The 17,341-nt window shown below is 33.7% G+C and overlaps 1 protein-coding gene across 5 annotated transcripts in view; it reads right to left on the reverse strand.

Annotated features, from left to right (window-relative positions):
- Positions 1-17,341, reverse strand: part of OXR1 (oxidation resistance 1) — a 494,380-nt gene that overhangs the window by 182,549 nt on the left and 294,490 nt on the right. Inside the window, exons 1-2 of one of the 5 annotated variants that reach the window (XM_036876248.2) lie at positions 4,253-4,503; positions 2,690-2,779 (exon numbers count right to left, since the gene is read on the reverse strand). The exons of the other annotated variants lie outside the window; for them this stretch is intronic. The gene's annotated coding sequence lies outside the window, so the exon portion shown is untranslated. Of the gene's footprint in view, positions 1-2,689; positions 2,780-4,252; positions 4,504-17,341 lie in introns of those variants that run through there. 5 annotated transcript variants of the gene reach the window in all.

Genomic DNA, 17,341 nt, shown 5'->3' on the forward strand with positions numbered 1-17,341 from the left:
ATTCTTCCAATCTCTCCCTTTTCCCATTCCCAGAGCCAATCTTGAATTCTGCACGTTCTGATCTGCTCCAGACTAGACTGTTGCTATCTGGGACACCTATCTTGGTGGAACTGCCCCTTAGGAGACCCCCTCCATTTCTCCCTATGGATATCTGCTGCTTCCTGAACTTCACAGCTTTTTCTTTCTTGTTTTATTTTCTTACACTGATGGAGCACCCAAGAAAGGGGGCATAGGAAAGAAATTTTTTAAATCTTCATGTACGAAAATGTCTTTATTATTCTCTCACATATTATTTATAACTTTGGTAAAACTTTTTTACCAAATTAAGAATTAAGAAACAACTGTACCATGAGAATTTTGAAGGCATACTCCACCGTCTTCTATTTCTTGTGTTGTTATAGAGAAGTCCTATACTATTCTGATTCTTAATCCTTTGAATATGTCCTCCTGAAGATTTGAGAATCTTTACTTTGTCATGATGAAACTTTAGAAAATTGGTGACAGAGAAAATATCCTCAAATCGTTCTTGGTACAGGGACCTTTCAATTTTGAAACTCATGTTCATCAGTTCTGGGAAATTTTCTTGAGTTAGTTATCTGACTTTTCTCCACTCTATTTTTTATCTCATATCTCTTTCTGGAACTCCTGTTTGAATGCTGGACTTTTTATGAATGGCACTATAATTCTCCTATTTATTGTTCTCTTATTTTCATCCCTTTATCCTATCATGTTCCTTTCAGGAAGATTTTGTTTTTTTAAGATTGGGGCACTAAAAAAGCTGATTGGCAATGAAGCTTGTCAGCTGTCAGCTATAGTCTTTAATGTAAGATTCTCCGGAGGAGCTGATTCCTAGGAGCATTCTTAATTTCAGTAACCTCAGGTCTTCTCTCCTGTATCAATCTACCTTGTAAACAGATTTTATAGTTTTAGTTTTATTCCTACTTTTTGAAATACTCAATGTCACCACTGCCTTTTAAGAGTTCTGCACTGCCAGTCTGGTGCTTCTCAGCTTCTCCCACTGTTAGCCTTAGCTTTCTTGGAGTCTCCTAAACCATCTGCTTCCCTGCCTCCCAAATATTATTGCTGTTATTTCCTATTTTGTTTTTTGTCCATTTCCTATTTTGTTTTTTGTCCTTTTGACCTATGTCTCCTTCTTTAAAAAAATCATTTAACTGTCATTTTATTTGAGTATCGAAAAGGAACAGATCTTAATGGTTGCGTTTAATCTGCCATCTTTAACTGGAAGTCTTGTTTGCAATTGTGATTTTAAAATGTTTGAAATGATTCAGAGAATCTAATTTACTACATTTATAGGTTTGATTTATTAGTTTTATAGGAGGTGTTCAAGTGCTTAGAAAGTACTGGCTTATTACATTTTAAATTTGCCATTAGGCATTTACAGTGTTTGTTAAAAATCATATAAAAATAATGGTTTGTTAAAAAATCATTGTTACATGTAGCTTGAAATCTTAAAAGAAGTTCATTTAACTAAGTGTGTAAATGACAGTAAATTTTAAGAGCACTTAATCTTTAAATTAATGAGTTAATGGAATCAAGTAACTACATTTTTATACAAAAATACCCATACTTTGGAGTTGTACTGAAATGTTAAGGAAAAACTATGCTTTCTAATTAATATTCAGTTTATGAAAGTAATATATTTTAACAAAAATAACTCTGCATTATATTTTTTACAAGATAACCTTTCCTCCTGACTAAAAACCTAATTAATGAAACTGGAAGACATTATGCTGACTAAAAGAAGCCAGACACAGTAGAATAAATATTACATGATCCCACTTATATGAGAAATCTAAAATAGACTCATAGAAGCAGAGAATAAAATGATGGTTACTAGGGGCTTAGGGAAAGCTATTAGTCAAAGGGTACAAAGTTTCAGTTATTCAAAATGATTAAGTCCTGAAGATCTACTGGTCAATATAATACATATAGTTAAAAAGAGTGTATTGCATACTAAGAACACTTTCTAAGAGGGTAGATCTTATGTTAAGTGTTCTTATCATAAAAAACAAGTAAAGAAAACTTTTGGAGGTAGTAGATATTTCTGGCATAGATTATGGTGATGATTTCCCAGGTATGCACTTATTTCCAAATCCATCAAGCTGCATTCATGAAATATGTACAGCTTTTTGTATGTTAATCATGCCTCGAGTTTTTTTTAAGAAAAACGTAATTATAGGAATAAATTTTAAAATAGCATAACTATATCATGACATAGAAATATGGAAACTATAGAAATGGAACTTTGTTTTGGTGAAGGACCCCAAGGCTGAACACTGTGGAGTAGGTACCAAATGCCTGAAAGGCATCAAGAAGTTTATACGTAAGATGCCAAGGGAGAATTTCTTTGGAGCAAGTGGTCAGGATATTGTGCTTCCACCTCACCCCACATGGTCTGGGGAAGGTTTCTTCCTCACGTCACGTCAAGTGAGTCATCAAGGGGCCTCTTTAGCGAACCTGGCTACAGTTGCCTGGCCAGAGAAAGAGTTGGAGGCTGTACAGGCACTGAGCTGTACTTCCACCAGTGGCAGAGAACAGCATTCTACTTTTTGTAGACCAGATACTATGGTAGGTAAGGTGCCATGGTAGGCAATTCCCCAGAGTTGTTTGAAAAGGGGTCTCGTGCAAGAAGTCCACCTAGCAAATGAAAGGAAACCACAGAAGATACCTGAGGGGCTGGCAGTTTGAAGTAACTGTGTGAGGTTAGATATCCTCCGGTATAATCTGTAGAACTCCACAGAAAAAGTACATCCACTATCTGAAATGAATATCGTAACGAAAGAAGTCAAATAGCTTGTTGGTTCTGTTATTAGTGTCCACCAAAAAAAATAGTGCTCCCTTGTTATTTCATCAGCAAAAGACTTTCCTAGACTAGAAAGAAATGAAATACTGTTTAACTATAGCTGGACATTGCTTGTCATGTCCAAATGTCACCAAAAAGGCCCCTGGAAAAGTCAAAGGTTTCTATTTTTCTCTCTTCTATCCCAATTTTCTCTAAGAAATTTCCAATTTGTTTTGTGGCTAACTTTGTAACTAACTCTATAGACTTCTCCAAAGTCTCACTGTATCATAAATTAGTGATTCCTTCATAAAATAAGCATGCTGGTTAAGAAACAGGTTTAGCATTATTTTCTAAATACAGGAAATACAACACTGCCATTAATTCATATGTCTTTATTTCTATTTTATGAAATGTATTTTTCTAACTTTGTTATTATTAAGCTTTACTCATAAACTCAATAAGGAATTTGGCTTTTGAAGATTAGCAAAGGCCAAGTTGAAATGCTGTAAAAGACTCTTTTTTTTAAATAATAGTATTCTATTCTATCAAATACCATCAAGAAGAAATTATAGTAAGATTCTACAAAGGCAGGGACATTAGTATTTTGTTCATCATGCTAGATAACCATAACACAGAATAAGTATGGGAAAGAATTTTTCATTGTCTCCAAGTTTGCTTTTCTTAGCTGTCACACAGAACAAGTATCTGTTTTCAGCTTATATTAACTTTTATACTTCCACACAATCTTGACTTACTTAATAGGTCTTTGCTATTTTTATTTCTCTCCAAGTGAACCACCCTGAGTTTTGAAAAACAACATTTGGTTTCCTATACATTAAAAAAAATCTGTCTTGTTGTCTTTTATCAATTATTTTTATAAGTTACCTAATAACATTAGAAAATGTATTAGTCACTGGCTGGAAAATGTTAAAGTTTCTCATTTTTTTTCCATGCCAGCAATTCCTTTGAGAATCTATCTAAATATTGTTATCTTAAAGTGAATAAATATGACATTAAATATATTGTAATTTCACTTTGTTCATCTGTTCTCATGTTTATATTAAAAAAAAGATATTTGCTTCTAGAAGTTTCTACTAATGAAATGAGAAATATAAACAAGAAAAATCAAACAATGTTAATAGAAATAAGGTAAATGTTTTAAAGAGTTCTTAAAAAACAACAACAACGTATAACACAAAATCAAAATGTTACAGACAGCTAACATAACCAGCGCTCTCGTCTTAAAAGTCAAAGGTTAATAATTTCTGGTACTTACTCGATAGAAGGGCCACTATACAAATACCCAAACCCACTGTTGTTTGCCATAGATATTACCATTTTGTTAATTTCCATGCTTCAGTTGCAGGACTCTGGTTTCTTGAACTAACGATTGACATTTTAAGTAAATGAGAAATGGAAATATAGAAAGGCAGGATTTCAGAAACTCACTTCACAGCTTCATAGGGAGCGAACATATTTCCTTGGAATTCAGCCGTCTGCAGCAATAGGTTGGCAAGTTCTCTTTCAAACATTCTTGCTATTTCACTGGGTTTATTTCCACCCCAAATTTTAAATCTCTAAGTACAGAGTGTCACTGAATAGCGCCATTTCTTCTCCATCTTTAGCAGACAGTTGAAGTGAGAAGTCTACACCTTCCCACTTGTCTCCCTCTGACTAATTTTAAGAAGCTTTTAAAACTGGGTAAGACAGTGGTAGCCAAAAGAATGAAGAAACAAAGATGTGTTTTAGGTTCAAAAGAGCAAGTCATTCATTTACTCAAGCAAAGTTCTGGGAAATATTTAACTTCTGAAATTAGACACATTTAGCAGTCTAGAGAACATTTAAATAAGTTGGTCCCATATTGTTCTACACCAAGTATTAGTTTCAATGATATTACATTTTCTGAAACCAAACATACTGCTTCATAAAAAAATATATATATATAATGTTTTACAGACAAGCAAGTGTTGTCCAGAAACTGGAGAAATCAGAATCCTAATGCACTGTAGGTAGGACTGTAAAATGGTACAGCCACTATGGGAAACAGTATGGAGGTTTCTCAAAAAATTAAAAATAGAACTACCATAAGATCCAGCAATGCTACTTCTTGATATATATATCCAAAAGAATTGAAAACAGAGTCTCAGAAAGATATTTCTCCACTTATATTCAGAGCAGCACTATTCACAATACCCAAGAGTTGGAAGCAACCTAAGTGTTCATTAATGGATGAGTGTATAAATGCAATGTGGTATAGACATACAATGGACCATTATCTAGCCTTAAAAAGAAAGGAAATCTTGTCACATGCTATAATGTGGATGAACCTTGGGAACTTCATGCTAAGTGAAATAAGCCAGTCGCAAAAAGACAAAACTATATATAATTCCAGTTTATGAGGTATCTAAAATGGTCAACTTCACAGAAACAGAAAGTAGCATGGTGGTTACTGAGGTTTAGGGTGAGGGGTAAAGGGAAAAACTAAGTTTTATGGGTACAGAGTTTTGGACATGCAAGATGAAGTTTTTCAGATCTATTTCACAACAATGTGACAATACTTAACACTACTGAATTGTACTCTTAAAAATGGTTAAAATGATTTAAAAATATACAATGTTTGGAAGGATCTTTACTTAAATTATTCTGTTTATCATTCTGTACACTTAGAATCACAGCTGCCTGTAGCTCATAAACAGAAAATACTGCTTATGAGTCTAAGTATTCCACCCTAACTCATGAATACTGATTTTATGCAGCTGGCTGGAAGTGCATGGTCAGTCAGAATGCACACACTTCTGCTGTGAGCCTAGAATGACAACAGCACCTGGACTGATGCCACAGACCAATGAAACATTTTGGAATTTTAACCAATCATTACAACCTCAAACTTCACTGAATGGAAGAAATTAACAGCTCATGAAGGCTAAATTATAGAATACTAAGAACATAAAGCACCATGATTAAGGTAAACTCAGGCTGAGTTTGAATCTTGACTTCCTTTCTTAGAGCCTGTGTGACTTTGGACAGATTATTTAACCTCTCTAAGCTTTAAGCTTTTGTTCTCTCACCCTTGTCACATCCATACAATGACAAGGTTGTAATTATGTTCTAGGGTTCTCAGGAGCAGTGTATCAGATGAAGCATGTACATGCTTAATCTAGTGCCTGGCATGTAATGAACACTGAAATCTTGGCTATTGTTATACATTTTTTGGAAGAAATATCTGAAGCTGGAAATTTTTCTTTTCAGTATGCTGAGAAAATAAATCAAACTGTTTTAGTGAGTTACTAAAACCAGGTTTTATAATTACTTTGATTTTATAGATTACTTGGTTCCTTCAAATATTGAGGTATTAAATATTCAAATGTTAATTCCATCCTAACTCATGAATTTTTTGCTATTTTTACCTCCAAACTCTATGACATCTTGTAGAGTAGCAAGAGAGTTTGGCATCAACATGAGGTAATGGAAAGAACACTAAATTTGGAGCAATGATCTGACAAATAGGTATGCTGTTGATTACTAGTATGTTACATTGGACACATATGTACACTTTACATCTTTGGGTCAGTCTTCTCATATGGAAAATTAGATTAATTTCTATTAAAACCTCATAAGTTAAGTGTGATCAACTGTAATCATGCTTACAAAAAACCCTAACACTAGACAAACATAAGTAGAAAGTTCTTCAGAGGAATTTGGTCATTAAAATGTATAAGTATCTATCCAGCTATAGCATGTACATTATTAGTAACTATTCTTTGTAGAACCACTGTCTTGGGAAAAACAAGTGTTAGCCAATGAAGAGCAGATTTGCTTTCATGGGTAAAAATATTACCTTTGTCTCCTACATGGACCCAAAGTGCAAACTCAGCTGGGCTATTAATTGCTTGACCCAGTAGCTTGGCTTTGGAACAGGTTGTTCTTCTAAGATTTCCACTCTGGTCACTGCTTGTTCCAGATTCCTACAATCGACTGAAATAGATTCTAAGTGATTTTTTATTAGCAGTGCTTTTTCTCCATTTTTCATTTATGGAAATAGATGCCATACAGAGATGGAAGGTTCAATAGTTGTGTAAGGAAGGTACATTTACTTAATAACTCTCACATGATTTCCAGAAGTCAGGAAAACAGCCATTTAGACATGATATTCAGTTTTGGATACCAAAAAGCTATCATGATCAAAGGATAATACAATAGCTATCATTTGATTGCTTCTCCTGTGCTGGTCAATTCTAAGCTACCTACTGGATTGTTTAACTTAATCTTTACAACAATGTTGAGGCAGCTTTGTTCTATTCATATTATATTTACAAAACCTAAGGTATAGAGAGGTAAAGAACTTGTCTAAGGTCACACAACTAATAAATGATTGAGCCAAACTGTGAGCTCAGTCCACCTGACCCAGAGCCGGCCAACTAAGCAAGAAGGCTTTACAACCTTCCCTGAACACTCAGAGACAACCAGAGATGGAAAAGTGGGTACTTGCCCCACTTTGGCCTAAGATCATCTGTTCATTTTATTTAGCTAAGGCTGGCAGGCTTGAAAGCAGTGGGGCCAGGGCTAACCCTGGCTTAGGTAAGATGAAATGACACACAGGAGAATCAGAAGTTTGCAGACTTTCAAATGCCAAGGGACAGCAATAACAGGATGTCAGACAAGAAGGGGTGAGTTTCATTTGGTTACTGTATAACAGACTATAGCCACAATAGGGAATTGCAGCAACAGGCAAGCTGCAATCCGGAAATATGGTCTGGGGCAAACCAGGAACCCAGAGTCAGCTGAAAAATTCTGGAATCAAAATAGTCATGTCTAGGGTCAGGCAAAGGATGACAGTCGGCTTCAGGACCTATGAGACATCAGTCTAAGTCAGCATTAAAGGAGGTGGCATTTAAGAAGGTTTGTTATATTTTCTTTCTGTGCAAGAAAAAGATTGAGATTATCTAGGTGGTAATTAAGGTAAAATGTTTCACCATAGAAATGTTTGAGTTCAGATGGTGGCAGGAAAAGGATAGAGAGTAAACAGTAGAGAATAAATGGGAAGATAAGACAACCTTGATGATAAGAACAATGCAAACACCATGTTAAGTACCACTGAGCTGATGACTGTGTAGCCAGAGGTGCTAAGTATTTTGTTACTAATGAATTTAGTATTCAAGGGTCCAGAATTCAGATGCAAGTGGGATGATGAAATTAATGTTTTACAAATTCACAATTGATCTATTTTATAACCACATTAAATTTGTAAGCTTTTCTCCTCCCCATCTTTCTTTTACATTTTAAAAATTATATATATATATATATAATTTATATGTATATATAAATTATATATATATATAATTGTGTGTATGTACATATATACATATATACACACATAAAATTATATATGTAAACACACAGGGTATATATACTAAATTTTTGCTTCCTTAAAATGTGCATAAGGGAGCTATGCTGATGTATGGGAAGAACTATGATTTGTATTTCTGAACCATATTGAACTGTGTATATTCTACAGTTCATATAGCTTCTTCCAGAGTGATCATATATGTATCCACATTAATTTGTAACATTAATAGGAAAATTATTTTATCAATCCAAGTATTTCTGCTTTAGGTAATCATGCTATAGAAGTCAGTGTAGCCAGGAAACAGAACATAAAAAATACTCTAGGTATAAAACTAATAACATTAAGTTACCACAAAGATAGCAATTGCAAGAAGCAGCTACTAACTCTAGAGCTGAGGAGCAAATGGAAGTCGTTGGAGTTATTAAAAAATAGGAACTTAGAGAAGGGTTGCTGCTAGAATGAACCCTGGTTGCCAAGCAGACAAGAAGTTTCCTATCTCTTCCAGCCTTTCAGCTTCTCCCTCTGGCGCCCCCTATGGGCACAGCCTCATAAGTACCAGTTGGAAAGGGGAAACTGAGTTGTAAAGAACCAACCCAGCCTCATAAAGCTGAGCCCACAAGGGTGGGTTTGGGTCTCAGAGTATATAACTTAAAAAGTAGCACGTATAAAAATATGTTCAATGTAATTTATCATTTAATAAAGGAAATCATATAATTTAATTGTGTGATTTGAAAATCTGCAGATTAGTTTCAAGCTAGTACTAAAGGAAATGTTTCATACATTTAAAAATTTTTTGGAAAATACTATGAATTCTATGTAAAAGTTAAAAGTTATTCCTCCAAAATACAGGACAAAAATTTACACTGAAAAATGTTACAGAAATAATTTACATAAACATTTCATTCCTACATGCCAGATGACTAAATACAAAAAAATTTAAATACTTTTTCAGCTTAAATTGTTGCAGTTCTACTGGCCTAAAATATAATTTAATTTGTAAAATGTATACAATATTACTTAAATGAGCACCCTGTCTAAATTATGATGCTTGATTTGCCTAATGTTATGGGGCATGATCCATAATTATAATTACTTTATAGAAAAAAAAATTTTAATACTATCCAAGAGACATCTCCATCCTACTGTCTCAATACTAGTTTTTGAAATCACCCCCAATTATGTGTTTTGTATTCCTGCTGGTTTCCATTTTATATGTTAGAAATACCACATAGTTGTTTTTATTCTAGATAAAACTCTTTTGGAAACAGATTATACTTTTCCCAGGTCTTCTGCAATAGAGCCCATGAAGCCAAATTTGATCATTTTTTAACTCAGTTACTATTGTAAGGACAAATCATTGTATAATTCCATGTAATACTAATATAAATAAGAATAATAACTCTTATTCTTAAAAATTTCAACATTATTAAAAATTACATAAATTCAATTCTTTTTATTAGAGTAATACATATCCATTTAGAAAATTTAGATGATATAGGAAAAAGTACAAGAAAAAAATAATCTTAGCAGCCCAAGAAAATCATAGTTAATATTGTAGTTCATTTACTTACAGGATATCTCTCTTCAATTATTAAAATGATATGTGCAAAGTTATATATAGCTTTTTTTCTTTTTATGATTTTTCCTGATATTAAAACTCTTGTAAAAATAATACCTATAAGGACTTTTTAATATTCTTTGAGTAGATGAGCCACAATTTAATTAAACTTGTAAAAATGTTACAATTAAAAAAAAAGAATTTCAGGTTATTGCTCCTTGTACATGTGTCTGTGTGTTACAAACAACAAAAAAACTCTCTCTCCTCTTTGTCAGTCTCTCAGATGCCATTATTTGTTGTTAATGTGTCTGCTGCTCTTTTCTAATTTGCTTTTTTTAATCTGCCATGGACTTGGAAATCATATAATCATCAAATGTGCTAGGATTTTATTTAAATTGAGTTAATGTGCTTAGAAATGAGAATCTGAAATCTATCCTCTGAGAAAATTGCATGAGCTTTGATACATAAATGAGGTGCATAATATAATATTTTAGCATTTCAGTACTCACTCTTTTTCTTAAAATATATTCTTCAAGATTCTTGGCTAAATTAAGTTGGTTGGTGTCATTACATTATATGTATGTCATTAAATGTAGGTGTCAATGTAATTGAGATGCAATTTAATGTGTACCTGTTTTAGTGACTCAGTCAGGCATATGATAGTTTATATCTGCATTAAAACAGAGGGTAAATAAATGACCAAAATAATAGCACTTAATGTAGACATGAAAACTTGCTGGTGCATGTGAAATCCTACTCAGAAACACCAGTCATTAAGGGTTTGTGAATGTCCTTTTTTCAAGTGAGACAAATTTACTTAATTATAATAATGCTACTGAGGGTGATATGAAATAGACTAGGAAAACTAGTTGGAAAAATTTGTAATATCCTTTGTGGAAAGTGATTTATCAATATAGATCCAGAGCTTTTAAACTGTTCTTACCTCTTGATTCAATTTCATTTTTTAAAGCTCTATTCTAATAATTCAAAATGCAGACAAAAATTTATGTGCAAAAATGTTCATACTATTAATACCAACAAAGACTGGAAAGTCTAATCACCTGATATTAGCAACATGTTGACAAATTCTAGTACTTTTACAGGTTAAATTAAGACAATGGTATTTATTATCACATTTTAATGGTGTGAGAAAATTATAAATGCAAAACTTTGGCACATTAAATGAAGTGTTTTTACATAATCCAATTATGTAAATAAAAATAAAACTCTCATGGAGAAAATCCATAAGCTCCAAACTCTTAACAATGGTTATCTCTTGCTAACAGAATTATGGTTCATTAACTTCTTTACATTTGTTTGTATTTTTCTGTATTTTCAAAGCTTTCAAAAATGTACCCTTTTAAAAATCAGAAATAAACAGTGAATATTATGATTTTGTCTAAATGTTGGATTTTAGAACCCATGGTAACTGCATTAGAAACACTATTTTCCTGTACACAAATCTGTATTCTGACTTTGATAGTTTATATTTGGATAATATGGCTCACTGATTGAGAGAACTGGACAGATGCACCTTAGTTTTGGTGGATAGGAATGTTAAGCAGCCTCCTTTCTTCAGAGGCTCCATGCCAGTGCTTGCTAAGTTTCTCTCTATTATCTGTACTCATTTCTAGAGAGAGAGAGAAAGAGAGGGTTTAGTGGGACATGAGGCTGTCCACCAAAAGATTTTATCTCCCAAGCTTCCCTGGTCCTAGGTTTAGCCACATGACTAATTTCGGGCCAACAAGAAATGAACAGAAGTGATGCGACACCTTTTGAGTCATGCCCCCACAAGGAAAGCTCTGGGCCTATCTTTCCTTTTCCCCTCTTTTCACTGGCTGAGATGTAGATGTTGCAGTGAACAACAGGTAAGCAAACTAGAAAGAGTCTCTACCCTTAACAATGAAAAAACTGCCCTGGACTACTTACCTCTAGACTTTTCTATGGGACAAAAATAAAGTCTTTTTCCTTTTATTATAGCAGCCAAATTAATATCCTAATTATTGCTGCTTCTATCTGGCAGAAGCAGCTGTATTTGATTACTCTTTGAATATTATTTCACCATTAATTACACCAAAATATTTCGTAGCCATTCCTCAACATTTAAATAGTTCTTCTTAAATAACCTATTCTATAGGCCAATTAATATAGCTATTTGAGAGTGCTAAATGCCATGCTTCTTGAAACCAGATGTCCCAGAAGCTATCTAAGGTTCTTCTAAGAATGAATGCTTTTTTTTTCTTTCAAATTAAATGTCACTCACTATAAGCCATATGGCTCAGATTCAGTTCAAAGTATTTATTGGGCTAATGTTGGGAGCACTTTCAGGCCACATGGATTTCCATACCGGTGCCAGTTAGGTTCTCAACTCTTCACAAAAGAATGTTGGACACTTCAGATCTAACATTACAAGCATAAAGAGACCTTGCTTTCCTTCATATCTTAGAATGTTATACTCTAGTCCCTTCTTAAAGAGCTAAATCTTGAACTAATAGCAATAGAACAGGGTTCAAGCACTTAAAATGGCTTTATTTTAAAGACCAATGAATATATTAGCAACCTATTCTAGATTCCCCATATTATGTCTCCCATTAAATTAAAACATCAGAACATAAAATATGTATATAAAAAGTTAGCATTTGTCCTAATTGACAGAATCATTACTGAATACATTGTTTCTATTAAATAGTTTCTTTTTTTTTGACAATACTTTATTCAATAAATTCTTCCTTGAATTTCATTTCTGGGAGTATAAGATGAAACTCAATCTTCCTTTTTCAAACATATATATTATATTATTAACTGATATATAGATCTTTATCAGATATACATATAAAACCCAATGTTTCCCATTTAGTCATTACTACTCTGGTGGGTATCTGCCCTCTGAGGTTCCTGCATATACTCCTCTTGCCCTTGGTAATAGCGCTCCTACTCTCCTATTCCTCTCCAATGGAGCCCACAGGCTTCAAGGGTAATTCGTAACTGGCTTTACCTCTGAATTACATGTATAATCTGTGGCTCAGGCCTACACTAATGGGCATAACTCCTTATCCAACCACACTTACTGAGCTAAGGATGCGCAAGTACTTTAAGTTGATTCATTTAGGGAAAAGTGCAGGATTTTTGTCTGAGAGCAGAAAAACCTGTTCTCTTCTTTGCTGAATATGAATGAGATAGCATGTACAAGATTCAGGCTGTCAACCATTCACGGTAGATTACTTCAGACTGGACATCTTAACCACAAAGAAATCTGAGTGTGAACAGGGTAGCTATCTTGGGACAATGAGGTGGGAAGCTTGCACAGAATGGAGTTGACACTAAAGAAGTGGAGTCAAGAAATGGAGTGAGTATGAAATGATTCCTTCTCACATCATTTAAGCAGATACGTCAAGCCTGATTTTGTTAGCTTACCTCTGGATTTTAGTCACTTATGCCTATGAATTTATTTTAGTGTTAAAATCAATTTAAGATAGATTTGCTGTTGCTTGTAACCAAAAGCATCCTGATAGAGACAACAAGAAAATGAGACCAATTGAGGGCTTAGCTCCAACACTAATTTCATCTCACATTCCTAATAATGTCAATCCCCTCTCTTCAAAGTGGTCCTTGTTTTTTTGTACCTTAACTGCACCATTTTACACTATGTTTAATTTCATAAACCTCTACAGATCTTTCTCACTTTGCATGGGAAGGTTGTGAGAAAAAACTCTACATAATTCTCTACCTTCTTTGAGTTAGGCATTTAACTTTTACTATTTTATTTAATTCTCATAAAAGAGAAGGTAGGTTGTCCACTAATATATATCGAAAATGTTCAGAGAATACAAGATTCCCAAGGTCACACAGCAGCTAATCCATCCTCTGAGACTCGAATCTCTAAAGCTCATTTTCTATTACTCTAGATTGCTGTAGATGACTAATAAAAATTTAAACAAATAAAAAAAGGACAGTGGAGATATTTAACATGAGTTTTCAACCACCTGCCTCTCTATGCTGTGTTACATTTTAAGAATTAAAATTTTGTTTTGGAAAAATTGAGCATTTTCCAGACCATTTAGAGATAACTTCAATGTCTCCAAAATAACAGATTTCAAGGACTCTTAAAAAGAGAAAAGCAGGAACGTGCTAATTTGAACAGTCTGACTAGTCACTATTTTCCCTTGATCTTTATCCATAGTAGGCACCACGTGTCTCACATAATCTTTTATCAAAGAGCTATTTTCAGATTTCTTCCCCATCTCTTTAGGCTAGCCAGAGTCCCATAGTTCAAATCTATATTGTTAAACTATATTCTTGGCCATTCTTCTGCTTTCTTACTGTAATTTCTCCTTTGATTTTTTGGCATCTTTCTTTTCCATAATACCTCTTTTCACTGTGGGTGGAGGCTAGCCACTTTGTCTACTTTTATATCATCTCTTTCCAGCATGCACTGAAATTCAAGTTTCCCATTTTTCTCTCAACATCCTGTCTAACTCTTCTTTTTAAATTCTCACTCCCCTCTTATCTGTCTCCACTGTCACCCAGCCTCTACTCTAATTGTTCATGTTGGCAATTATCCCTCTTTGAGCTAATTCATAAGTAGCAAAATCATGTCTAAAGCTCTTGGTATTCATTAATTATCATATCAAACTGGTCTCTATGCCATACAGGAAGTCCCAAACCAATGGATATGTGTTCTAGAAATACCTTCACGGGGGCAAACCTCAGATCTGGAGGTGTGGACACAGTGGAAGCAGCATTAAAGATTTTTCTGAATGTCAAAGTCAGAAAACACAAGAAAGCACAGCTGGATATTGTCAGATGTATTGTTCACATAAAAGTGGATAATAAAAATGTGAGCAAGATTCATGACGAGGATTCAGACTTGGATCAAACCATCAAAGCCACACCATGACAGACAGTGCACTGACAAGAATGCAGTAGCCATAAAAATTTTGAAATGCCATGTTCATCTGCAAAATGTTCTGACTATTTCAAGGCATCTGCACCTAGAGATATAAATAATCATCTATTTACCTTGGGGAAAAAACCTCTCACACAGACATTTCACATTTGATTCTGTAAGAGGAGAACAGGCTACAAATATTTCACAAGATTTTACAGTGTTTCTTGGTTTTCATAACAGTTTGGGATTAATTTAAATGGGCACTGCCAAACTATCTAAATGCAAAATATCATTTACTGAAAATGATCTTAATATCAAATGGTAGAATGTCAAAGTGAGAGCATTATGTGAATGTCAATGGAATATTTGCAGGAACTTTCCTATCATTTCTCCTAAATTAACCGAATGAGTTTAACAAACAAGACAGGACTCTCTTTACATTGTTTTAGCAAGATTTTATCTTTGCTGGGTTATAGGATCTCATATCTCAGAAAAAAGGTTTGGAAAGATGTCCCAGGCTTGTAACATAGCATGCAGATGTGTATATTTACAGCTTTTCAAACTGTTTAAAAAATTTTTTTTCAACATCTATTATCTGTGAGAGTTCAGGGAAATGGTCAATCTCTGTTGATTGCACTATGAATTCACATAATCTTTTGGAGAGCTATTTGGTAATACATAGTAATTCTATAAAGCTGTGAGTAAATTACTTAAATTTGGCAATGCTGCTTTTACAAAGGTATTCTAATAGTCATAAAGAAGAAGAAAAGCATAGACTTATTTGCATGGATATTGACTGAAAAACCATTATAGGCAAAATGAAAACCTCACAAGTACAATAAAGAGGATTTATTAAGTTGTGACAAAGCTGTACTACAGAGTACTACATAATCACTAAAAATGATGCTGCAGAATCATATTTACTAGCATAAAAAGATATACAGGATATATTAGGATAAAAAGAGTATTGAGAATGTGCTCTGTGATCAGCATATTCTGGAAGCTGGACTAGTAGTACCAGTGAACAAATCAAAGCACATCCTAGCCCTTGCAAAGCACATATTCTGGTTTATCTTAGAGCCATTTTAGTATCAGACCATTTTGTTAATGTGTATACATAGTTCCCATATAGTTAGGAAATCTAGCAAACTACATAAAGTTGTTCTCTCTAGAGAATGTTTCTGTTTCATTTATTCTATTTGTTTTATATTTTCTAGTATTTTTGTATGATGAACAAATCATACTGTTATTTTTAATTTAAAAATTATGTTTTACAACAGCCAGCAAAATTAAAATATTGGTGAAAAGGAATAATGAGAAAAGGTTTTCTATCACAGAGGAAGCAAGCTACTTTTTTATGATTCATTTACAAAAAATAAGGCCAATGTTAGACCTTAAAACAAAAAGAAGTACATGACAGGACAACTGTTTCAATAGTTGCCATTATTCTTTTTACCAAGACAATTCAGATGGAAAAATGTATATCTTTCAGGTCCTGTCTGCTGCAGTTCTTTATTTTATCATCCATCTAGCACAGCTGCCAGGACTGTAACTTTCTCTGCAGAGATCAGAGGCTAGAGGCCAGAAGATTTCATTGAAAAAGCAGACTTGATATTTATAAAACAATGCAGGATAAGAAAAAGAATCCACTTGATTGAGGACCTGATGACTTAAGTGAAAGATTCTATATTAGCGCTTTAAATACTTCCTTTTTTTATTTATCATAATTCCACAGGGAAGGTCATCTCTATTTGTTACACATGAGGACTCTCAGGAAAGTTATCTTGCTTGTGTACACACAGTTAGGAAGTGAGGAAACAAGACATGAATTCATACCTGAGTCCAAAATCAGTCCTTCTTTCATTAACTTGGTTGGCAGAGCAGAAGAAAACAAGATACAATAAAGTCCATGACCTAAAAAGTTACAGACTTTTAGATCAGGAAAGGATCATACAGATCACGTGCTTTAATTTCCTCATGTTATAGATGGGAACACAATGATTCAAGGAGGCTAAGAAACTTGTCCAGGGCCACATTTCATCAGCACTGAAGAGAAATGATCATAAAATATTATAATCTGAATCATTAAGCAATAATTCTATTTTCTTATGGCCATTGTTCAGTGGCTGTTAGCAAATCATTCAATGGTCACATATTACCCAGATAGCTTCATGCAATGAATTTCATTTACATTTTAATTGATGATATTCTGTATTTAACAACAAACTGGAATGGAGAGCTACAGAACTTATTTTAAAACATTATTTAGTTTCATTATCTTTATTAACTCTTTCTGAATACTTGTGTTTTGGAAGGATGCATAATAGACATGGCTTTCAAATTATACAATATTACTTACTATTTTGACAGACCAATATGAGCTTCCAAATGTTCTGTTTTAACAGCATTTGTATTTGGTAGTACAATGAATTTTGGCAAGCCAACCCCAGAGAAGTAACTCCTTATTTGGGTAATTATCTGGCAGTCTGCTCATAGAAAACAATGTACACAGATGAGGCTAAAAAAGGGTATGTGAATTCATGCTTCACTCACTAAGGCAAACACAAAATGAGAGCTATGGCATCAAACTCAGTATCTCCTTTTTGCGGCAACATCTGTATAGAGAGCATATAACGTTGATGAAATTGCAGAGCATCTGGTGAAGACATGAGCAATCTTTTTAAACCCTGAGGAACTTACCTACAGTGTTTGGACCACTTGTCTTGAATCTAAATAAATTCAACG

This window comes from Manis pentadactyla, chromosome 3 (genome assembly GCF_030020395.1).
Source record: "Manis pentadactyla isolate mManPen7 chromosome 3, mManPen7.hap1, whole genome shotgun sequence".
Classification (NCBI taxonomy): Eukaryota; Metazoa; Chordata; class Mammalia; order Pholidota; family Manidae; genus Manis; species Manis pentadactyla.